The sequence below is a fragment of the Macrosteles quadrilineatus genome, unplaced genomic scaffold, assembly GCF_028750875.1.
Source record: "Macrosteles quadrilineatus isolate MER2022 unplaced genomic scaffold, UCM_ALF_1.0 Scaffold_2__2_contigs__length_208266976, whole genome shotgun sequence".
Lineage (NCBI taxonomy): Eukaryota > Metazoa > Arthropoda > Insecta > Hemiptera > Cicadellidae > Macrosteles > Macrosteles quadrilineatus.
In genome coordinates, this window is record NW_026542595.1 from 9491657 (window position 1) to 9518580 (window position 26924).

The 26924-nt window shown below is 32.9% G+C and overlaps 1 long non-coding RNA gene across 1 annotated transcript; it reads left to right on the plus strand.

Moving 5' to 3' along the window:
• The first annotated feature begins 1883 nt into the window (after positions 1 to 1883).
• LOC128987999 (uncharacterized) lies at positions 1884 to 26924 on the plus strand. Its single transcript, XR_008490313.1, has 3 exons — positions 1884 to 2045; positions 25239 to 25296; positions 26850 to 26924. It is a non-coding gene; the product is annotated as an uncharacterized LOC128987999 (long non-coding RNA).

Consider the following 26924-nt stretch of genomic DNA (forward strand, 5'->3'; position numbering starts at 1 on the left):
TTTCTTTATTGCAGTCCGCAATGAATTCAACTTTAAAGGGGGCCCTACCTTGACCAAGAACTTAATTACGTTGTTCATAGGCTAGATTCTTAAAGGTGATTGCAACGGTAATGTACTGCAAACCTTTATCCGTTGCGTGAGATGGAAAGGAGTCAGAAGTATCCTCAAAATGGTTGCTGGCCAGATTCGCTGGACACACTAGTCTGTCTGATGTTGTCCAGTCCCGAATCGTTGAACGCTGTTTCTGCGTTGGCCAGGAGGGTGCTAAAAAAGGAAGAGAACCGAACAGACAGTGATGCCAAAGTGTAGCTGAACCCGGTGGAACATCTCCGGCGTATGAAGATACCCCTTGAAGTACTGCTAGCCGCGTTTCAGAGAGGGTTTCCATTGCCTGGACCTATAGATTTTAGTGGGTGTTTAATTGATTGATTAATTCATTTATTTGTTAAAGCTACACTCCAGGTTAATTAAACACTTTAGACTCCGACGGTGTATAAGGCATTTCCCTACCCTAAAATATTAGTCATTGCAATAACTAACTTAGTTGGTGTTAATGTAACTGTTAATTGTGGTTTCATTCTGGGTTATTCTGTAATGCTGCAACAACTCTGATTGGAATGCATTAATAACTGTATTTTTGTTTCATAGATTCCTGAAGAATAAATGAGAATGATCAACAATTATGGATCAGGCGATTGATAATTTTAGTTGCAAAATTTTCCAACTCAATTGAGGCATAGTCAGAGAATATTGATCCTAACGCCTAAGATAATGCACCGATTTACTTTTTTTACGTCCCTAGGGGGGGGGGGGATATTCATCGTTATGAGTTATATATAATTTTAAATATGTGGATCAGTAAACTAAGCACGCTAAACTAAAAAATGCCACCGCCACAGCAAACCTGCAGACTAAACGAATTTCCATTTAACTGATTGGATTTACACTAAAATGACTCCTTAAAAATATCACATTTATTCCCTATTTAAATAGCATTAGCTTAACGAGTACTCAGGTTTGCTGTAACAGGGAGGGTAAAAAGGTGTTTTTTTTTTAAATATTTTAATAGTTTAGTATGAAATTAATGCATTTTCCAAATTTGATCAAAATATGATCCAAAATATAAACAAGCAAACTACAACAGTTTACTTATTCTCCATAAGAATAACATAGGAACTTTAAATCAACAGTTTTTTGAAATTTTCTTCGTAACCATTAGGCGCATAATAACGCTTCATTATACTAAATTACAGTATTTGTTTTTTAAGCTCTACAAAATGGTGTGGAAAGAAAATGCTAAATTTTAAGTTTTTAGGGTCAAAAATGGGAAAAACCAATTTTTGCCCCATAAAACCCCCCATGAACCCCTGTTCCTACATTTCGATCATGCTGGTTCGCGAACTTGTTCGAATAAACGTAGGTTTACATGTTTGTACCAAGTTTCATCAAAATCGGATGATTTTTGCTCGAGTTATCGCGCTAACGGACACATATATAAAAAAATGTATATATGAATTTGAACGGATGGCGTTTTTGGTCTCTAGGGACCTCAAAACGAAAAGTAAATTGGTCCCGGGTCCAGGTCTCACTATAAGTACTACGGTAATAGCATATTTCCTATAGGGGAAATTCGCTAAAAGAACCAAATTATGATATAGACCCTAGCGTAAGGCAAGAAAGATTTTAGCGTGTTCTTCTACATGTCCACACGCTAAAAAACTGCAGCCAACTTGTTAATAAAAACAAATAATCGGCAACAACAATGAAACATCTGATCGTAGTAAACACGACGCAGGGTTATCACCTGATTGGTTACATCACTAGGCTCTTATCTTTCAATTGAGAACTCCTTAGTATCAAGAAAGCATTCACGTTATTAAAACACTACTCCGCCTTTGTTAAAATGTGGATCAACTTTGTTGCTGTGAAATAGCTTTAATTTATCGTGCGTTGGTGAATTACTATGGTTTTATTTAACCTGACATGTATTAGTGTTAACAGTGATTAACTTGGAACTAGTTTATGAATCATCAGCTTCTCAATATGTACGTACTTACAACGTATTTTACATCTAGTGTTTACTGATATATACCTTATAATGATAATTAATAATAATAATCTAGTATGCTAACATTTCCTTTTCCTAAGCGTTAAGTAGTCTCAAAGATTGATTTTAAACAACAACAATTCTTTACATCTAGTGTATTTTAACATTATGGTTAACCTTTCAGAAGTATCTTAGTGAACATTCTGAGTGAAATTTTTCCTTTTAACTAAATTCATCCAAACTGCACATCCTTCTGCCAAATAAATTGACTCACGTTACACATTCAAACAGTAGGAACCGCCAAATCAATCATTATCTATTTCATAGATAATTTACCGAAGGGTCATACGTATATGCAACATGTTTTTATCATTTACCCCACAAGAATCCTTTATAAGCAACTGTATATCTAAGAACTAATTAGCCGTTTGCAAACATTGCAGTGTGTTGCACTCGCCATCAAAAGGAGCTGCATTCCACTATCATAACCTCAAAACGTGATCATCTACTTGAACGTGCTCTTTACTTAAGAGTTTAAATAAAGAAAATAAACGATGGACCGTAATTTCATTGGTAAATATACGTACACTACTTTTAGGTTTATTACATACATTTATACAGTACTTATAAATTAGTAACAAAATAAATAAATATTGTTAAATTCAATATCACCATTTTAGCGACAGATTATGTCATGGTTTTTACTGCCTCAGTTGTTGTGTCAAAGAAATTAAAATAAAGTAGAAAGAATTTTCTTATAAAACAGTGAAGGTTGTAATAATTTATTTTCTGAGCACCACTTTGTACAAATTCTAACGTAAAGCACGGGAAATATTAACCTTGATGTTTACTTCCACCAAATGATTAATTCGATTGGGTTTTCTTTAGCAATATAATGCAAAGTTTACACACGTATCCATGTAAGACGCACTTTTCTTGCCTTGTATTAAATAGTGACCTCCAAATCCCAAACAGCCGAAAACATTCATTCCAGAACGATTTCATATAACCTAATATTGACTGACCATGTGACTGGAATCAAAAACTCAAACCTGCAGCCTCAAAATTTAGAGACAAAACAGACGAGCACCTTAATGACTCAGCTACACAGTCAGGAGGTCTATTTGTTTTAGCAAAATTACCAATCTTCACTGTACTAGATTACCAGACCATTATTGCTATTGCCATTAATATTATTTTCATTATTGGAATCGCCTAGCTCAAACAGTGTAACAGGTAACTTAAAGTGGATGTTCCTAAACAATTTTAACGGACTGTATAAGTAAGCAGTAGTCGTACTAATTTAAAAGTATTACGATTGATTTTTTATTAGCATTGCGGTTTTGGCTTATTCTCGAAAAAATAAGGTTTATAACTCTATAAAATAGCTGACAAAATAGTTTGTTTGAGAGTTAAACAACTTATACGTAAAACCACTTAAAGACATGCTTCTTTAGGTCTTCATTCATATTTTACACTGTTAGGTATACTTCTACAAACAAATGTCAAAACGATAATAAAACTTAATAAACTTTGAACAACTATCTTGCCTCCTTAAGGCATTAAACCATAGATTTAATAATGTGTTAGTTATAATTTATATATTTTATGTTAATCTAACAATTAAATAAACATTAAATAGTTTTCGTTATGGAATATTAAAATATTATAATTCATAATATACATAATCATTGTAACAACTGTGTTTTTATATTTTTCAAAAAAGGTTGTTTGTGGTGTAAGCGGAGAATGACTTGGATGCCGTAGAACAAAAAGTCTAATACTTTTGCTCGTTTACTCCAGAGAGTTGATTTGTGGGATGTAATGAAAAGCTCTTGAGTTATAAAACCCTAGGATCATTAATGTTCTCTTGTCTCATTAAAGTCAAACACAACTTTCTTTCACTTTTTAACATCATTACCGTTTGACCTGTTTGTACAAATAGCCTTTCAAATTATCTACCATGAAAACGCATAGCATAGAATAAGGAATATACTTATTCACTTTTAATTGTAAGCATTTTGTTTGTAAGATAATTTCACGTTTGTAAAGTACCGTACATATTACTTATATTTTCATATCAAAAATTCTAACACTGTTCTAATTATTGTTAGGCAAATATTCGTGAAGGAGCCTGTTGTAAAATCAAACTTAATGACCACCTTTCTATTTTGTTGGATTACGAATACAAGTTTAACTTATTCTTATAAGCTTATAAGCTCTTATAAGCTAATATATCTTATATTACAGTTGTCATAACATGTGGTGATAAAAAAATACAACTGTGTTTTATGTTGTATTTTCTCGTTTGTATACGTTAGAAGCAGACGAACATAATTTACATTTTGATGACACGGAAGCTCAAAGTAGTACAGTATCAGGAGGTTTTATTTTCCCGAATATTCGACAGGTGTACATCGTCTAACACGCTGACACAGTGAAGCTGTCACTGAATGTTAGACTTGTAAAATACTCAATAACTAGTTTATTCAACCAAAGTACTAAATACAGATTTGCATTATTCATGTCAAACAAAATATATCTTTACGTCTAAAATTAATACAATACTGTATAATCTTTTTCACAAGGGGCGAAATAAAGTTAAAAGTTTAGTAATTTTCAAGGAAATATCTAAAGTGTAAATATATTACTATACATTACGAAAATATAAACAGTCAATAATTTTTATTAGTTGCAGAGGTGTAGAGTATTTTTCACAACTTGGCATATATTAGGTGTGACTCTAAATATATTTTATGTTGACTATATTATGATTAGTTTAAATCAAGAGGTATTTATACTAACAAAAACAGCAAAAAATATAGGTCCATTAAATACTTAAATGGTGTTCACTTAAAATAAATTAGGACGATTAATAAATACATTTTTAGGCTATTTATTTCTAGTTTTGAAAATTGGAGATGGCCGTAATCCCGTGTAGTGTAATGATAGAATTAATTATCTTATTTTCGGTACTGTCTTATAAACTATTTTTATAAAGGGGGTACAGCAGGGGTTATCATTCGAAATTTTTGAGATGCTCCTAAGCCACCTTAGTTTCGGTTGAAGTTAATAATCTAAGAATTTTCCATTTCAGTATAAAAAAGCATACTGAGGTTAACAAATCTAACATTACAGTGCACTTGGGGGTACAGTGGTCTATTTAAACCTTCTGCATTCATACAGAAAATACATCTGGGTACTTTGCCTTGTTCAAAAAATATGAGCCACTGGAAAAAAAATGAATTAACATACAATACAATAAGCCTCAAAAGCAGAAGTAAAAAAAAAAAAAAACAATACTGTACAATAGTTTGGTCAAGATTTTTACTCTTGACAGTTTTAAGATAAAATTTGATACTTAGTGTAGTTTTAGTCAATATATTTAAAACTAGTTTACTCGAAAATAATAAGGTCCATTATGTTATCCTCAGAAGGTCATATCATTTTGTTTTATATGCTTATAAATGTCTGTTGTTCAACATTTTAGGTTCCTCCATTACACGATGAGGCCAATTTCCATTTAAACGCGAACCCAAAGTTACTGATTTATTTCCAAAAGAACATATCGCTTAAACTTTGTCCTAAGTAACAGATATTGTCTAACTTTGTGATGTATGGGTCCACGTTTAACGCAAAAATCAACCAAACGTCGTCGTATAGGAAACGTATAATCTGCTGTAAGGAAAGTTATGTCATGTTCCCCAAACAAAGGTTATTCATTACCATTATGTTCTCCCAATCTGTCACAGTAATCGTTTGTAAACATAACCTTCTCAAACTTAGGAGCTTCGTTTAATGTCAGTTAAAACATCAATGTTTACAATATAAATTCAATGTAATTTTAATAATTTATTTAAAAAGTAATATAAGTCGGACAAGATAAAAATACATTGTAACAAGAGACCATTTAACAAAATATAATTCCAATATATCATATTGCAATATCATTAATACATATTTACCTTTGATTTACTGTTACAACAACATTGTCCATTATAAAATGCTATTGATAAAACAGCTTTAAAGGACAATCACGCGTATTAAGTGAGATTTAATAACCTGTTTTGTAATACATTAATTATATTTCTGTGCACATCAATGAATTATTTCATAAAACCTTTGATTAAGGTCTTTCTAAGAAACCCTGATTTTAAGGGGATCGATTAACTCTGAGAAAAAGGTCAGCTGAGTGCTGACTCTTTACTGCAGTTTGACCTAAAGATCAGCATTACCACCCTTCGTTAACTTTTTAATCAAAGTCATGGTTTGTCAGGTTTCACTTTCATATAACATACTTTCCGTTTATCAAAATTGTATTTTAGTGTTAAATTATAGAGATTTTTCGGTTCATACAAGTTAATTAATTAATTAAAATACAACATTGGATTTTGTCAATCGAATTTAAAATTTTATATCATTATTTAACTAGAATATATATATATATATATCATTACTATATTTTACTAGAATTTGAATAATATAATTAACGACGTTACAACCCAAAATAATATCCCTAGGCAGAGTAGACGATACTAAAAATGATATCTTATATTTAACCTTTGACTATTAATACAACTTCTGTATCCAATAGTCAATGATTTAACTAAAATAATATTCGCATAATAATCCCAAAACCATTTATATCTTTAAATGAATGAATGGATTTAAAATTGGTTCCACTAATTAATAAATAGATAAAGGTCTTTATTGCTCAGTTGGTCGTAGTTAGCGTTACGTGGTATTATCATATGACGTTTAATCTCAGTCTATTGTAAGCTTATCTCCATTAGAATGTTATATTCATACGCAAGTCCTTTTTTTGTAAAAAAACTTCATTGATAATAGATTTGCATCATCTGTTCCATTTGTAGTTGTATTATTTACATGAGATAAAGGATTGGAAGGGGGTTTTGCAATGTCAATGAAAAAATTTTTTTTTACTGCTTCCCATAAAAGTCCGAATGTTTTAGAGATTTCAATTTGAAAACTAGATGACCCATGCTGCTATGCAGCGTTGAAATAAATATTACATCCAAGAAATAATCAAATTTATCATTTTTGAGTGAGTAATACAGTATCTTGAACTTAACTGGTTCAAACTATCAATAGCTCAAATTGAAGCCTATAATTTACTGATCATTGTGAGTCTAAAACATATAAAATATCTTAAACAATACTGAAGCTATTGAGTTTTAATCATAGAAAACCTTATAACAATTATTTTTATGTTGGTTTTTCACCTTTCGTTTGCTTGAATCTCGTCTGATTTGAAGCCTGTATTTCAATTAAGGTTCTGAGACCAATATATATATATATATATATATATACATATATATATATATATATATATATATATATGATTATATAATTATAACTGGTGAAATACGTCTTAAATTTAAGTATGAATTCGAAAATAAACCAAAGTTATGTTTTTGGTCGAGAAATACTGTAGATAAATTTATGCCGGATAGACATACAGTAGATAAAATCGGTCAGGTAGAAGAGCCAAACGAACTCGGAAAAGAAAAACCAAAATTGATTTTGAATAAGAAATACATGGGTAGCAAATTTCGTTTAAGTACAAGCTAATTGGGGCTGTAGATACTGTATTTGTAATATACCGATGCTTGATGTGAAATCTGTGCGTGCATACCTTCAATTTGAGACCTCAATTTTGAAAATCGGTCGGGTAGAAGAGCCAAACGAATTTGGAAAAGAAAAACCTTTTTTTTAATATATAAGATTAACAATACAGTAACAGAAATTTTTTGCAATCCAACAGTTTTTGTTGTTGTTGTATTTTTGTGTTCCTACGCTATAGGAATTGTAAATATTTTGTATGGGAGCCTTCGAAACCTTAAGCTTGCTACTATCTAACGTCGAACTTTAGTTAGATAGCTCATCCTAGATCATTAACCGATAGCACATAACGAATAAAGTATGAGTCCAGAAAATATCTCGACCACTGACCCTTGGAATCGAACCAGTGACCCTTAGATTTGAAGGTGATTACTTTATCAGCCCGCGACCATGACTACTATTCAAATGCATAATCAAAATAACTGTTGTATATACTATTTTGCACTAGAGCCATGGATTGCTTTTACCCGATATACAACCATTTATCAAACAATTAACATAATAAACTCGCAGTAGTCCGAAATATCCGTTTTCATGAGAAAGGTAAGCAATTTATGCAATCCAACACTACCTTATAACAGCAAACTATTTCTTGGCCTACATTGTCCTTTTATGTAAAATACATATCCTTATAAAACACAATAGAGTTAGTTGTCAATCATGTACAAACACAAGTCACATTTGGTCGTTGCATGACACATAAACTTGTGAATCACTCTATCTACACATACACTATGAGTGCAGAGTGCTGAAGTACGCAAGATAAGTGCCGTGAGGTCAGACAGATAACACCGCCTGCATCGTACCATCGTAGTTACAACGGTCTTACTAGAATCCGGATAATTTAAAATCCATTCACATAACCATTACTCTAGTCACAGTTTAAAAGTAGTTTACAGTCATATGACTTAAACTTACAATCATATGAAAAAAACTTAGATGAATGACATTAGTAAGCATTATATAGGGTTTCCCTAAGTAAATACAAAATATTTGGGAATATGTTTAATCGTTTCAATAATAAAACAAAAAATAAAATAAACTTTTCCCCTAAAACTTTTATTAACAAAATATCTGCAAAAAAATCCCTAAGCCATATTTTTTGCTTCAAAGTAGTGGTAATTTTATTTTTCTACTTAAATTACAAAGAAATTACTGATTTGATCAAACAAAAATTGTAAATACTTATATTAAGTAATTACAGTTTTCTATCTAACAATGCCAATTTCAAAAAGATGTATTAATAAATTTCTAACGAGGTTTTAGTTGTTTAAGCCAGGAATATAAGTACATGGTGTTTATATCATGACTCATTATGAGCCTTTATACTTACAAGACATCCTGCATAGGTGTACTTCTTTTGGTGTCTGGTATAATAAGGCTATTTAGATCAAGCGCACCGAACCATAAACACAAGATGACATGAAGTAAAATATGTTTAAAATGCTGTCAAATCCCGTAAACTGTGTTCAATGGAACTTTGAAACAAATTGTTGTGTGTACTTAAAAATAAATTTTTACGGTAAATACAATACAATAGTTTTGGAATCAATGCAGGTTTCTAAAATAAAATCCAATTAACCTTTTGATTTAACTGTTCTGCATTTATGATGTATTTCTGATTAGCCATAAAGATTAAACCTCTTCAAAACTATTTTCATCTGAAAGTTTCTAAAGCTCTTAGGTGTACGATATCATTCGTCGCAAACATTATGAGAATTCCATAATGTCAAAGTTTGTTTACCAGTCAGGGCAACTAAATATACGCACGGAATCAATTTCCTTTTATATTATGTTTTTAAATATCAACCTACGGTGTGATGGCATTAACTGATAGGTAAATAACAGTTAAAGGGAAATGTTTGCATTAAATTGCATTTTAAATCATAGCTCGTCACCTATGTTTATAGTCAAAGAATCACTTTAACATAGTTCTGGTGATTTCCAGTTTTAGTTATTTAATCGGAATCATTTTACATTACAACAAAGTTATACTAAATGTACAAATTACTAGTGGATAGCACTAAATATCTCGTAATAAAGAATCAAAAACAACTGAAAATAGCCAATCATTGAATGGTAAAATTACGAAATGCGTTTGTATTGTATAAGATTCCCTGACAAAATTACCAAAACAGTTCATTCAAGAAGGTAGGTTCATGTTTCTAGCCTTTGATATGACACATAACATGAGGCTGTTATCTGCAGAGAGGCACTTGACTCGCCACTTGATGTTAAAACAGCGGTTTACTTGCTCCGCGACATTACTATCAGCAGAAATGTCAAATCTTGTTTCGGAATATTACTGTCATGTCTATTAAGAAAAACACGGTTTATTTAATCAAAGATCCCTTACAATTTCAACTTAAATAAACTCTCCATGATCTGGACGAATTCACAACACCATGAATGATCTAGGACAACCAAATACAATGTTTTAAATTGCTGTTCGGTCTGTATTAAAAAGAATATTTATATTAACCTAAAAATTGAATGGATGTAAGAAATCCCAAGTTTTTGGATGATGATTTCAATTAAGAGGAGTGTTTGTCGTCAATTAGGATACTGGTGGGAGGGTTAGAAACACAACTGAAGCTACTCAAAAATAATATCTTGTTCCTAGTAAACCTTCTTCGCTTTGGTATTTTCGGATATGATGTTTTTTTATATATTTTTACCATCCAATGGAAAGGTTTTAAATGCGCACCATATAATACAAATGTTAGGTAGAGGGAAAATAGTTTATCGCATGATCAAACATTTTCTTCAAGACTCTCACTCATTTTCCGACCTCAACTCGAAAAAAGTACTGTTTGTCTATGCTTAACAATCCTTTTTGTTATAATTACATGATTTGCTTCTTGTTAAAAATACAAATAAAATATCTTAATTATTTGTGTAATTGGAAATTGATATGAGCAAGGATTGAACAGTTTACGTCTCGAAGATAATATCCACGTATTAAAACATATGAGAATTAAAAAAATAGTGTGACTTTGAAGCTTATAACAAATTTACAATCTCGTCTGAGTAAAATTGCCAAACTTTAGAAGACTGAGATTGACAATACACCATAACTGTAATGATAAAAATGCTGTACGTTTCCTCACCCCCTCTACAGTATTGAATTTTTGATCGGAATGATAAACATTAGCTTCGAATGGTACCGAGAAAATAACAATACACCTTATGTGTTGACTTCCGAAAGGTGTAAACAGATTGACACAAAGGTAGAGAAGCTCGGCCGTAACTTGTCACTAACAACGTTGCCCAGTCCCATCCTCTACTCTGGCGCCACCGGCTACATCCGTTTGTTTTCTAGTATCAATATTTTCTAACTTTTATTATTTTTACTTAACTTGGAACGCTTAATCTAATCACTACACTCCAGATAGTTTGATACGATTATACTGTAAAGTAGCTTCATAGCTAGTGTATAGTTTATTTGTAGGTTTTCATGAGTTATGCTGAAAATTATAGCAGTGCTTATGACATTAAAACTGTGACATTTTAGCAAACGTTATGCTATTGGATTGTTAACACTGTGATTTTGCAGTGGATAACTATAAAACATGTTTTGTGAAAACGCCGAGGGATTGTTTAGACCAAATTATATCTTTAGTCCACATAGCACTGTTGTATATCAGAAAACGATAGAGAACTAGATAAAATTATTTAGCATAACAGCTTAAACCAAAAATAATCGGTGGAATCCACTAAACCTTTCCTGTACAAAGACAATTTTGAAATTGTGTGAATCGCGGTAGCTTGAAGTCCGAGGTTGAAATGGCACAAGATAAGCTGTGCTTTGATGTACTATTTATATGTATAGGGCAAATACTAAGTAATTTGAACTATTTATAAATTGGGGCGCTTTCATTATCACCTCCTAAAGCCGGGGTTTCCTAGGTGCGGAAGTGGAGACCCGGAGAGAGGAACGCGGAGAGCGGACTCCACTTGTCTTAGGCAATTTAATGTTAATTGCGCCTAGGAAAACCCAGCTTAGGTTAGATTCCACCTATCTTCGAGATCAATGGAAGGTTAATTTATAATTAAGCCCCGAATAAAAAATCTCAAATTTATCAACGAAGTAAAATGATGGAAGCCTTTTGGAAGGAACTAGAAAAAGAAGTAAATTGTAAGACCACGTTGTTGCATATCCATTCTGACCATTTTTAATAAGTCATGTAGTTAAATAGTCCAATTGCATTGCTTTTTTATTGTTGACATTTCCATGTAGAATCCATAGTATATTTTTAAAAATAGATATAATTACAAGAAAATATTAATAGTAGTTTACGCAGCGATTCGTGTGATTTACAAACTATTGATATTGAGCATGTCCGTAAAAACCAACGTCAAGATTGAACAGACAGCGTCGAAGAATATCGGAACATGAATAAATTGTGTCTTCAAACATTACTTTGGAAACTTCCATGGATCCACGGTACTTAAACATGTTACTAACACCTTAACCTAAAATCCATACCTGAGCTTGGGTTTTAAAAGGAGCTGAGTATATAGTTTGGAAAGTACAAATGTACTTTTAAACGTTATCTAACGAGTCCATTAAACTAGTTCCTAAAGTAACGACTGTTTTGGGAGATCTGAAGTAGTACCGTAGAAAAAACCTTCATAATATTTAATAACTTTCAACGTATGCGCGTATAAGAAAACTGTGAAAATGTGGTTTTCAAGGTGAAACTTATTTAGGAACAAGGTACCAACTATGATAAAATTCTAAAACGTTTTACCACAAAATTGAGAGTAATTTACGATGCTCTAGAAAATATTTCATATATTTTTACACAGTAAAATGTTACTTGTAAAGATAAAGAGAACAATTGTTGCAGACTTCAAACTAATGCGAATATTTGTCGCCTCTAGCATCAAATATGGAAATGAAACTGCATAGAAAATAATCCTAGTTCCTCTTTATTAGATTGCTGGATTATTGATAGTGTTTGAGTAAAACTTTCTCCCGCCTTACAGCTTAAAACAACCAACATTTACAATACCAAAACCAAATCACACTACAGCTTGATTTGTTTGATTATGAAGACATGAAACACTGGGAGGTCAGTGTGGTTTGTAGTCAATTAAGGAGGAACCCTTCCTCCTGGAGATAGATAAATTACAAGAATCACGCTACTCTAGCTGCACTGCACCATAACCTTACCTAGACTGATCGAAAAGTGAATCACTTATAAACATGAACAACTACCAAAACAGACGCAAGCATTAGTATAGCATTATGATTTCCGTTATTAGATTATCAATTGTATAAAATTGTTTTTTATGTTCTAGGTTGAATTAGATTAGTAATTCTCACAAATGCTATTTTAGTGTAACCACCAAATTATACTACAGTGAGTGTAGCCAAATAAATAACTTCAATTTGAGTGAATTCTCCTTTAGAGAATTGACTATGACATTTTTATACTTTATTAGTCCAAATAATAGAAAGACGCCATTTGTCAAAGCTCTTAATACTGCTTTAAAATATTAACTTGACACTTACTTAAGTTAAGAGAAAATAATGCACACTATTTTTAATAAACTTTTTAATTATAAAAGTTGGGATGAGTTCAGCTTACAAGGTTTGTATAAAATGGCAATACTGAAGGTTCATTATCAATACAGCAAGCTTGATTCAATTTATAACTAAGGTCAACCATGCAATAGAGATTCTAGGAAACTTAAGTCTTTGAACCACCGTATATTACTTTGAGTAGCAATTAAAGTATTTTTAATTTTTAATTTGCTGTCGTACTGACCTTCTTTATAATTTAAATTAGCTCTGCTTTGTCTAACTCAACGAAGCTCCGTGTTTTCTCATAAACCCTAAGGATGCAGTTTTGAAAATTTCTTAAAATTGTTATCAAAATAACCATAATTTATAGCTACAAATGCTACTCGTGTTTTTTTTAGTACACCATCTTTAGGGTGTACTAAGGATTCTTAAGTTACGACAAACGATTTGTTTAAATAGAAGTTTAATCATGCTATAGATTATTTATGCCATAACGTTGTACAGTTTAATCAATTTTACACATTCAAACGAAATGTTGTTAAAACAAGTTGTTCTAATATTTTCATTCAGTAAAAGCAAAGCTGAAATAGTTTGAGAGAATACCTAAAACAGCTCACCGTTACACAGCCAAATGACTTCACATAACATAACTGTCAAAATTTATGTCTTCATAGTGTTTATATCCAAGACACCTCTGTATAACCGGGCTGTGTTACCATTCTTTTCTCCATCAACTTTCCAGGTCAACAGTTTGGCGGTGAAATAAACTACAGCAAAATAAATGTTTTTACCGGTTCACTGATAAAAGTTCCACTCTTTTAACTTTTGTTTTGTTCAATTATTGTTTACGGATAGGGAGTAAAATGTAATATGATCGTAGTGGTAAAAAAATGTGTGAGCATTGTGAGTAGGAGGTCGTCATAAATATACTCATTTAAAAGCAAAAATAGTTTGTTTTGTGGAATAGTTTTGTGTAAATTAAACATTCAACCCTAGCATAAATTAAACACACAAGCATCCAAAAATAAGTTTAAAACTAAAAGGAGTTAAAACTATAATTTTGCTTGGGTCTTTTATTTTGCCTTTACTTTGAAGGATTGGGAGAGCAAGGTGGTCTAGTGGCAGTGCACGGGACTTCGGTCCCCAAGGTCCCGGGTTTAAATCCCGGCAATATCCACGCAAAATAGATTGTTTTTCTCATCTGCTTTCAAGATACACTACTTTACATGCTACTTTTTTCTATTGAACCTTTTAAAATGTTATGTAATTTGAAATAGCTTTCATAGAGAAGTAATGAATAACCTTTTATAAAATATATATCAAACTGAAGCTGCATTAATTCTGACATGTAAAAATAATCAATGGGTAAAGTGACATGCCTCACTAGCGTAACACTTGTTTAAAAGTACAACGAAAAGTATATTTTTAACAAGTTAATAATACTCATGCAACGCTTTTTGATATATAGATAATTGGCAGTATGCAAGATACAAAACTGCAGTATCACAGAGCAGAGGCGCACCCAGACTTTTGATTTGGGGGGGGCTTCTTATGTATGCTTGCCGGGGGGTCTGGGGGGTATGGAATACCCCCCAGGTAGGCGGGGGGAACGGGGGTCCACCCCCGGAAAAATTTTGAAAATTATACCTGTAAACCCACGTTTTTAGGCTACTTAGGGACAAATAAAAGAGATTTTTTGATCGGATTTTTGGATGTTTTTAGTATTAGTAGTATTACTATATTGGAATAAAGGAATGGATATTACATTGCCGTCAGGTAATTTAGTAAGCTAAAACCAACTATCTGATTAATTTACATGTGATATTGAATGTTATACAAAAAACAATATTGGTATTTAAGAAATAAATAATACAATTATAATTTTAGCAGTATAAATATAAATAAATACACGTAAATAAAAAATCTGACAGTAAAATAATCTGTATCAGCTGTTTTTGTTAACTTCAGCTACAAAATAGTATTACGTTACTAGCCCGGTAAGTGGTGTTTACCGTGCGAGCGCGACAATTACCGCACGAGACGTAGCAGAGTGCGGGATTTTCGTGCGAATACGTTAAAGACGGTGACACACTATTGATCTTTTCTCCGAACAAGACCCCGAACCGAGCAGGGAGACGGGAGGTCGAAGTGTGTCAGGGGTCCGTACACCGATCCAGACGGCGAACCAGACATCAGGCCGAGCAGGGAGACGAGCGCTCTAGAGGCGGTTTTTTTGGCGAAAGATTAAAGAAAAGATCGGTCCGATGAACGGAGTGATGTACGATAGCATAGATAAAACATACTCCCTTGTGCTGGTTAGTCTATGACGATAGTGTGTCACGGTATATTTTTGCCCCGTACATCGTCGCGAGCGCCGCACTGAGCGGCCGCCTGCGCTAGCGTTGATAGTTCTAATTTAATATGGCAATTACACTCTTTAATTGCTAAAATAAATAAATGTTGGGTAATATTTTGCCGTTATATATTATGGAAATTTATGTTGTAATTTTGTCTTGTGTTTGGTCAAAGTTGAAAATGTATTTTAAAAGTTGAAACCGTTAAATCAATGATATCGGTACCAATGATGTTTAACTTGAATTAAGTAATTGATGTTATACTTTAATTCATTCAAAATTAATATAAACATAAAAATTGTTAAAGGCAATCGAAACTATCATTCTGTAACATTTTATTTTATTTCATGTTTTATTATTACCGCCTACGCGCTCTCACTCACACACGCTGTCCAGCATCTGGTGCTTTGCGGGGATACTTGTTTGTATGGTCACTTGTGGGAACTCTGCCATTTTTAGTGTTAGAAAGAATCTAGTGAGAGAAGATTGTTAGATAAAATTTTAGCAGTTGTTTTTTGTGGCCCTCTCTCAAAAATTCGTCCATTTACCAAGTGCCGATTTTTGTCCTTGTGGGGCTATAACGGTCACTATGAGAGAGGGATTTACGAGGATATGTGAGAGGAATTAGTGGGGATATAAGAGAGAACATTCAGAGGATATAACGGTCATTGTAAGAGAGGGCATAGTGAGGATATGTGAGAGGGATATGTGGGGATATAAGAGAGGAATTTATAAGGATATAAGAGAGGAGCATGTGGGGATATAAGAGAGGAATTTATAAGGATATGAGAGAGGGGCATGTGGGGATAAATGAGAGGGTTTTGTGAGGATATATGAGGGGGACTTGTGGGAATATAAGAGAGGACTTTATGGCGATATGAGAAAAGAGTTGATAGTTCTACAGTTACTTGGGTTTGTGCGATGGTGATTATCCAGGAGACACAAGAGAGGGCGTTATGAGGATATGAGAGCGGATCTTGTGGAGATATACAAGATAGATATTTGTGGGGTTATGTAGGCCTATAAATAGTTTTTGAGAATGTTAGACGGTGAAATAGGATACCAAGTAACTTTCAATGGATATAAGAGAGGGATTTGTGGGACTGTAAGAGAGGACTTTACGGCGATATCTCAGAGGGTTTTGTGGAGGTATGAGAATGAAATTAGGAGGACACGTAAAAACAGTTAATGCTAAATGTTTAAGGGTAATATAATTAATTGAATGGTCTTAAGAAATGATTTAAACACTAGACTAATGATTTATCATGCTTTATTTTCATCAATTTTACAGTATGGAACAGTATGGAAAAATTCAAGCTTTGGGGCGTCACCTCTGGTTCGTATCAACTTTTTAAACTTCAAAAAAGTAATACTTAGAATAATGTTTTCAAACCCGTAAAACATTCTTGCAAACAACTTTTTAAAGAACTAAAAATTCTAACCGTCCCTAATTTGTATATTCTTAAATGTTTATTGTATGTGAAATCAAATTTCGAAAAACTCCTCAGTGAAAATAATCGGCACAATTATAACACTAGATTTAATAAAGATTTTCAATATCCTATACACAGATTAAATCTTGTGGAGAGGACACCTTCTTATATGGGTAAAAGATGTTTTTACTATTTGCCTGGGTTCAACGAATCAATCATAGGATTAGTATCTTTTAAGGAAACATTGTTTAGTTTTTGTTGGAAAATAATTATTTTAGTATAGATCTGTTTCTCGAAGACAAATCTATGTGAATTGTTTTTTTTTTACTATGTATTTATTTTTACCAATTAGCTAGTTTATCTTAGTATAGTTTGACAATGTCGGCTGTGCCAGAGCATTTGAAAAAAACGTTATGTGACAATAAAGATGACTTTGACTTTGTATAAGTATAAGCAATGGTTTAAATAAATATATAAAAAAATTACCATGTATACATACATGAATATTCATGTCCGTACCCCCGTCATTAATATTATGTATGTGAGGCAAATGTTGACACCACTTTACCTGGAATATATTCTTATATTCCTTAGACAACGTTATAACTGAAGATTTAATTATAAATTTTATAAAATTTCGGATAAATGTATTTTAATGTGCATACAATTTTTTCAATAGTAACATATTTTCATCATTTTTATGTTGATATTATATAATTTCATATGCAGGTTAAATACGCACCATCTGAGATCCCTGTCTCAGATAGTGTTATAATGCTATTCATAAAAGTCGTCACTTCAAGTTGATACCGCAACATGGTGTTATCATTCATTGTGGTGTTGAGCTTAACTTGTTGATGATATCGTACTTCCAAAACTAACTTAATAATAAACTTGATATAATATCTTTGAAAATCATACTTTGGACGATCTTTACTTGTTGTAATTAAACGATTACAATAGGCTTGCATTCAAGCATGGCCGCCTCCAAAGAAGGCAATGTGGTCTTTGATCTTGCAATACTGCAATCCCAGTCACCCCATCATGACACCATCATGACACCATCAGGTGCTTTTTTCTGCAACCCATATTTCTGTAGATATTTTTGCAGGAAACTCACATCGAACCAGCCAAAAAAACTTTTGTGGTGTTGCTAGTTCTAGATGGCGTGAAAGCCTAAAAGTCCATTTTTTATGGCTTCAAAAGTAACATTACTTGATTTATCTATTCTTGTTTCTAATCAATGTAAGTGTCTATTTTTTCCAGTATAGCAAAGAATGACCTTTTTTTATTACTGGAGTGTATAGTAGTAGTTGTAACTAGAGTTATAATAGTTTTTATAATTAATATTGCAACATTCAATAAACATAAAAAAACTGGATTTAATAATAAATATTTATACTACGTCACATACATTTTTCATATTTTATGTCATATTTTGGAATATAATTACGTTTTTAATATTAAAATAATAATCATCAACTACTTTTTATACTTATGTAATTTACTGGTTTATGTCGTTAAATTCTTGTGTTATTGAAGTAATTTGTTAAACTGCATGGACAAATACGACATCATGAAAAATACAAGGTAACTAGACTGTTTATTCAAACCGTCTGAAAACATGTTAATAATGTTTGAGATATTACCAGATTACTCTCTAAGGATTAAAATAAAACATTTTCTTTCAAAAATCATTATTGTTTTTTTTTAAAATTACATTATTAATTAAGTATAATATATACAAGTAGTGTAGTATATTATTAAATAAATTGCTAAAACACTGTGGCATAAAAATATACTGACAAACAATACAGTAATGTAAATTGAACTTAACCTAAAAATTGGGAATAAAGTATAATCATCTTACTATAGTAAAAATAAGTAAAAATTTTCGGTGTAGCCCTTCAGAAAGTAACTATAGAATGTACCGGTAGAAATTTAACAGAAGTATTAAGTTTCAACTATTAAACTGTATAAATAATAACTTTCAAAAGATCTAAGGGCACAAAACAATAATTTTAATAACGTAGTGTTTCTTGTCTGTATTGTGCAACGCTCACATTAATTATTCAGATGTCTTTTGGGGTTAGTAAAAAGTTACGCATGTTTGTTGTGAACTGTTTGTATATTTCATCGTTTGACAAGCCCCAAAAACATCTTAAGGACCGAGGCAATTATTGCTTAATGTAAGAAGAAAATAATTCTCTCCTCTAAAAGACACGTTTAGAATAAAACCTAAAATGGTAGTGGTAGAAAATGGTCGTACAAACATAAAACATATAAATCATAAAACCCTAAGGCTTATAAGCCATTGAAAACCTTTGTAAATAACAGTAAACATTACATTGGGTGTTTAAATTCATAAAAAATTCAACTCATACAATGCAGCACCACGAAAAACGACAGATAATACCAACATTTTAAAACTGGCATTACAAATAAAACAACACAGAAAAAACAACTAATGTGATAGTTTAAACACTACTGTTGGTGTTTAAATTCATAAACGAATCATACATTGGAGGACTATGAAAAACGACAGATAATACCAACATGTTTAAACTGGCATTATGGATAAGTTAAAAATGATACAACACAGTAAAAACAACTAATGTGATAATTTGTTCAGGCTTTTCTGTGTTCTTTCCTGTACTATTGCGTTTACCTTTCATTTGATCTTCAGGTAATTTCCTATTCCTTGCAGCTCAGGAAATCTCTTTAAACGTTCTTCGCACTTTTTTTTGGTTGGAGGTCTGCCCAGTATTATTTCTTCAGCAAAAAACAACTCAAAATATTCTGTGTGAGTTTTTTGACGTTTCAAAGCTGATTCCTTTATGTTTATTACATACATTTGGACATATCGATGATTTGGACCCATTGCGCTGGGGTGTGGCCAGTAAGCAGGTGCGCGGTCTGTGAAGGTCATTCCTCCCCCGCCCACCGATCACAGCGCACAATGATGTTCACGACTCGAGTTGACCAAATTCCGAATTGTCATTACATCGTCCGTCGTGACTCGCGGTAATAACGACACTCCGATTGCAGTGTACATTACATAACAAATTTGATAACGAAAATAACAAAAATATGACGTTAAATAAATATCAACATTACAATGGTTGTGCCTATTGAAAAATGCTCTAGTCAATATATTTACCTAACCCGCCATGTTAAACTTCCCTATCCCAAGCGTGATGTATACAACTTCCTTACTTCTCGAGTGATGTAAAGTTGAAAAAAACTCACTCGGTGATGTAATGAAACCCATTTAAATAACATTGAGTGGATAACTTAAAAAATATACCTCCATGGAGCCAACGACGTTCAACGCTAGAAATCAGCTGTGTGTTTGAATTTTATTGTTATGCGTTGAAGAATTTTCCTAACCTAGCTTTTGTTTGTAAATGGACGTTACTGTTAGAAGATGAGTGAAATTGATAATGAAGTATATTGCTCGTAACCTCCTTAATATTGTCGGGTCAGGTAAAATTTTATACGTTACAAGTTACGCAAGAGCGTGTTTACATCACTTCGGTGAATTATGCAACTCGCCTTCGCTCGTTGCACAACATTCACCTACGTGATGTAAATACGCTCTTACTACACTTGTAATGTAAATAACTATTACTACGTAAGCCGATTATTTGCGTCAAAATTGTAGGCGACTGAGAAGTCCTAGAATGACGGGAGAGGGCTCAAATTAAAGGGAAAGGTCACAATACCGAGACGGCGGAAAAATAGTGAAATTCCCAAAATTTTAACACAAAATTACATATAACGTAAAATGTTCTCCATAAGAATAGCATTAGAAGTAATTTAATGCTGGTTTTTGTTTACTACAATAGGCTAAGGCTGATCGAGGCCTGATAGAGGCCTCGTGCTTGTCGCAAAAAATACAATACATATAAAACTCTTGTCCCAACGTAGAATGTAGCTTGTAAAATTGTGTTGTGTTGGAGATTCAATGGAGTTCAAATACTTTTAAAAATAAAAACATTGCTCCGTTTATGTTTTACTAGCTTTGTGCCCGTTCTACGTACGGGGATCTTATCTTAGTCACTTGAAACCTTCTTATATTTAGAACAGCAGTTGGTTTGCATAGTTTCAGATATCTGCATAACAAATATTTGCATAATTCAGCTACCAACGCGTCTAAGGCAAAAGAACCAGAACCAAAAACTAACGTTTACAGTAAAAAAATAATAGTAAATAGACCAATTATATGCGTTAATCAAGGTTATTGATCTCTTATTGGTTTTGGATTTTCTCGTAAAAAGTTATCGGCAATCAATGTTATTTCACATTAATTGCTTTATTTGTAAACAACTTTTAATGTAAACTTATCGGTGTCAGTTTAAAAAAAAAAAAAAAAAAAAAAACAACCTTATACAAACAACTTTTTGTCATTTAATAGATTACGTATTCTCTAAACAATGATTGGTATATTTATTAACATTATAAGGAAACGTGACAAAAATCACACAACGTTGGGTTTTTGGACGTTTGCAATTTTATTTCTTAAGTAGGTAGGCCGTGTATTCTAGGGAAAAGTACCGGTTATCAAGGATCGTCGTCAAAAAGTTTGTTATGAATAATTGGGTAGGCGTACGTACCCAAGAGATGGGCTAAGGGCCTATTGGCTGTATGGTCCAGCGATTGCATCACACGGTGAGTATGAACTATTGACTATTAAAGTCAATGGTATAGGAACAAAAAGTGACACATTGGAAAATCGAGTTTAGCATCATCCGTAAACCTCAGTTACAATCACCAACTGCAGTTGTGATTTTTTACTTTACACTTATTGAAGCGCCGTCAATGAGTGGAAACCTTGTTTCTAATTTATTGGTGTCGATCATTCATAAATTTAAGTTTCCCAGCCGTATACAAAACTGATTCAAGGTCTTCTTTCTGGTTATCAAAACTCAAGAACAATCTTTTACAAAAAGAATCTCTGGTTCCTGACCTGGATGATGCCTAGTTATAATTTCATTTACGTGGTTACACTATTTTATTGCACTTGCGATTAATTAAATCCGTTATGCAAGAAAAACGTTTTTAATCTCACTTGGTTGGGATTTGCTTTTAAAATGTAATCGAAAATGGTTACGGTATTTGTAAACAACATTTGTAAACATATTAGTGACAGCTAGAAAAAATAATCTTGATCCGAACAGCTGTTCGTTATTTCATAGATGATTATGTGATAAAAATTGGACGAAAACTTAAAAATCGCACAAAACTGCATTTTTGAACGTCAGTAATTTTATTTACAAAGTAGTGAGGCCATATATTAATGGCTAAAGACACTCTCGCCAATCCAGTGAATACATTAAAATGACTTGGATCTTGATAGGTACTCTCGTTTTCCATCGCGTAAAATGCCATCTTGAGTGTTACAGACGGACAGCAGACAGACGGACAGAAATAAAGAGATAAGACTCGTTTCTGCTTTTTTAATCTTCCCAATTTTAGTGTGTGCCCTCAATTTCTTTAGACTGATAACAGCCAGGCTTACGCACAGGCACCTGCCCATTAGTCAAATTTAGGCAAAGTAAGGCAAATTTTATCTTAAAAATGTTGTACTCTAATGTTGTATAGCTATTCTCTGTTTTAGTTTATTATTCTTGGGATAAATAAACGTTTTTTATTTAGTTTTTCATTTCATTATGTATAAAACGTAAAAATAACCTAAAAATATATTATTCTGAGCAATGTACAGACAAAACTCTAATTTTTTATATAGATTTTAGATAGATTGGACGTTATTCTTTAAACTCTAAGTATATACCAATAATGATTTTAAAGGACAGAAATATATTATCCATTCAGTTTTTCAGTTATATAAAAGGTTTAATAAAATAGTAATTATGCGTAAAAATTTGGATTTTTGCGCCACGCCACGCTTCATGATGTCTGTTCAGCAGCAGCACAACGAACTCAGAGAACAATAACTGTACAAAATTACAACCTCGTGCTCCTCAAAGAGTGTCATGTCTATCACTGAAGACACAAACCATCCCCACAATGTACCATTTGGTAAAATTCTCTCTCTAAAATTTAAACGAACCAATCAGAATTGACATCCTCATAGGGACCGCAGATATTCTCTTATATCCCCACAGTTGATCATGAGGTACAGTTATCTCTCTAAATTCAAAAAGGACCAATCAGGCCTCGTATCCCCATAAGGACCAAAGCTTTACTCTCTTTTCGGAGAGAGAAAACCGGCATCAGCGCAGCTCTGGTGGCCGCAAAAGCGAACTAAGTGTAAGGATCATAAGGTGCCATGTGGGGATATTTTCGTTTGGCGCTGAAAGTGGGCAATTTATGCATTATTTTGAACGAATAATCCATTTCAGCCAAAAAAAAGACCTGGTCCTTATGGGGATATCCCCACAAGGACCAATAGCCCCACAAGTATACTTCAGGACGAGCGTATAGCCGCATAAGTGACCAGATAATAGCACTCTCTCTCTCTCTCTCTCTCTCTCTCTCTCTCTCTCCCTCTCCACCTCTCTCTCTAAACTCCCTTTTACCGCGGTCGGTAGAACTTGTCTGGTCTTGGTCTTGTTCGGGACTTCGGGGAAATGTTCGGATTGATAATTTGCAGATTTTTACCTCCCTTCTCCCTGCTCGATTTGGGGTCTTATTCGGGGAAAAAAGGAAAAAATCCAAAATTCAACGATGTCAACAAAACAGCACATAGTGCGAGCGCGTCAAGGTCAAGTGATCATTGGAGTAACTAGAACTAGCGGCGCTAGTCTAGCCTAGCGCTGGTCGCTAATGGCAACGGCACATAGGCAGTGGCAGTGCAGTAGCATTGACACTCACTAGTCACTACACTATGAGGCAGGCGGGTGAGCCGTTCTGTCTCTTTTTGTCTACATAGGCCTAAAAAATACTCGTTACAAAACGCGTGCTCCTTGCTGTATTTAATTTAAATCCTGTTGTAAGAATAGTTTTAAAGTTAATGATATTTTAAAAATTACATTCTGAAATTACAAATGAAACATTTATGTATATACTGCTGACTCCTGGCCATCGAAAAAAATTAACCCTAGGTCCTTGGGGGGGGGGGCTTAAGCCCCCAAAGCCCCCTCCTGGGTGTGCCACTGTCACAGAGAAAAAATAATCATATAATTTCTCTATGGCTATAAACACATATTCATAAATTGATTAAGCACCACAGGGCTGAATAACTAGATCAAGGGTTACTCTGTAATTGCCTTGCAAACCTAGCAAACTTTGAAGTTTAACACCTAAGTTAAGTGACTTTTTGTCAACATTTGACCATTGACTTTTACCACTTTGTGACCATTTAATCCAACAAGCGAAAATGATCACCAATTTGCTGTAACAGTAATTTAGATGGACAAAATTAACTAAAATCCAGATTTAATATAACAAAAGTGCTGTTCGTCCAACATTTCGACTAACCTGAAAGGGCTTTTAAAAATATTTCAATAGCCAATACCTGCAGACCAAGTAGGTTTATAGTAGTATAGTAAGTAGGCCTTATGACAACTTTATTCAAAGAACACAAAAGAGGAAATAGGAGTACATATTTAGATCCTTAAAGGTTTAATGTTAGGAGGAAAACAAAAACTGTCAATGAGGAAACTTGTTTTAAAACATGCAGATATATATTAAAAAACAAGGCATCTACAGTATACAATGGCCGGTTTGGGTATTTCCTTCGAGTATAACATCAGCGACAGCTTCTGTATTTAACTGTTTAGTATTTAATGAGCGAATAAAGGAATGAATGAAAGAATGAATTAAAACGTCTTTATCAAGCTCTTAATATGCCTTTAACAACAGGCGAAGAATTTAAACGAAATAAGTTATATTTTCATGTTTTTTTTGAACTGTTAGAAAATGTAATCTAACTGTTAGTTTCGATTATGGAGACCATAAAATGAAATAACAAGGGTGGTCCCTGGACCTATATCTAGGTCTTTCCAGGAGGACCACACAAAGACTACCTTCTTAGAGGAGTGTTTTGTTAGTTCTTCTCTAAAAGGGAGTAAAAAATATATATATATTAATTGTTAGATACCCCAACACAAATTAGATTCATATTGTTAAATTAGGGCTTATCACAGGTATTTAGTTCGAAATTGTATTTGCAGATTTCAGAAATGTTGACTTGTATATGTAAAGATTGGACCTGTTTGTCAAATGAATACATTACGCATAATGATTATTTTTTTCCATTTCAGATGAATCACTGACGAGATGGAAACATAAGAACTAAACATGAAAAGTAACACGGGTTTGGTAAGTTTTAACTGGTTAAACTCGGAACTATGGTTAAGTATACAAACAAATATATTCATACACATAACATAAGACCTAATTGTGGATGTTTATAGAATTACTAATATGATTAAATCAGATATCCTTGGCCATTACACGTAAAGACACCTACATAGTTACGGTATAAACTACGTTTTTATAAAACAAAAACTTGTAAGACAAGACAATAAAAACATTCACTTCATTTCTAGTGTATAAAGAAAAGCTTTACTTTACATATAGACTTAATGAACATATTATGAACATTATTATGAACATAATTTTAACTTTTGCATTATCCATTACATAGAGCTAAACCTTACGAATGAACACTGTGTAGTATTAAAATAGTTATTTGTGTAACTAGTGGGCGAAGTGGCACTTTGCTGCACACGAGAGGAGTTTATGCACGAGCCGTAGGCGAGTGTGGAAAGGTTCTTGAGTGCAGCAAAGGAAGTTTGCACTCGTGTTACACATAATATTTTCCTACAGTTACTATACATCGTATACATAATTAGTATTTCAAACACTGTTTACACGTTTTTAGGTTAGGTCAAATCCAAACATAAAACGACATGGGAAACGCTGCACCAGGTGATCGTAGTCGTAATATCTCTCGTAAAATAAAAATGTGATAAGTGTTGCCAACTCATTTTCAAGTCTACACGTATTACGTCGTGCATAATAAAAGGACGCTGTTTTGTGTTGTTTGGTTGGAATACTGGTATGCTCCAAAGTAAGGCTTTCTGTACTATAATCTGTGCAAGGAAGCCCACTTTGTCGGGTGACTGTAGGAAAAATTATTTTAAGTTAAAGAGGAAAAAATCCCTTTAGTAGTGCTAAAATGCTTAGTTTTAACTGTTGTAGCGAAATAGCGTCCTAATGAATGAACGAACAACGCAAAATGATAACTGAACTGTGAGTAATGCAATTGTGCAATTGGTGATCGTAAATAACAGACCAACCTTTGATTCTTTGCATGTCAGTAGCAAACATTCACGTATTTTAGAATATAACAAGTCAATACTCAGATTCCAGTGATTATTTAAATACTTCTACGAAATGGGAAAATGTATACTGTATATTGTATTGAAATAGTAGAAGTGGATCTATGTTAAACAGGGTTGTTTAAAACTAGTAACTTGATTCCACCATTCGGTTTGATAATAAAATCCAGGGTTTGAATAGTTACGAGTATACAATTTTATTTAAAAAATTATTTCCTTATACTATAATATTTTTAGTAAATAATATCTCTTTGTAAGCTACACCGTTCGGAATCTGTACAAGCATGATCTGACGGGAGGTTAAATGCTCGATTTGTATAATACAATTTTGCGCCAAGTTATATTTATTTGCCTTTATCGTTTGAGGATTTCAGGATATTACAGACACAACAATTAAAGTAAATAAGTATACTTGAAAAATAGCACTTTATCAAAAAACCTACTACATTTGATCAATTTTCGATTCATACCAAGAAATAGAACATGTTATGCTAGAATAACGTGTTTTTCTCTGTCTTGGGACTTCAGAATGAGGCGTTCTATCGCCAAAAGCTAGAGCAGAAGCTGATGGTGGCCAAGATGGAGGCAATGTGTAGCGTCGCC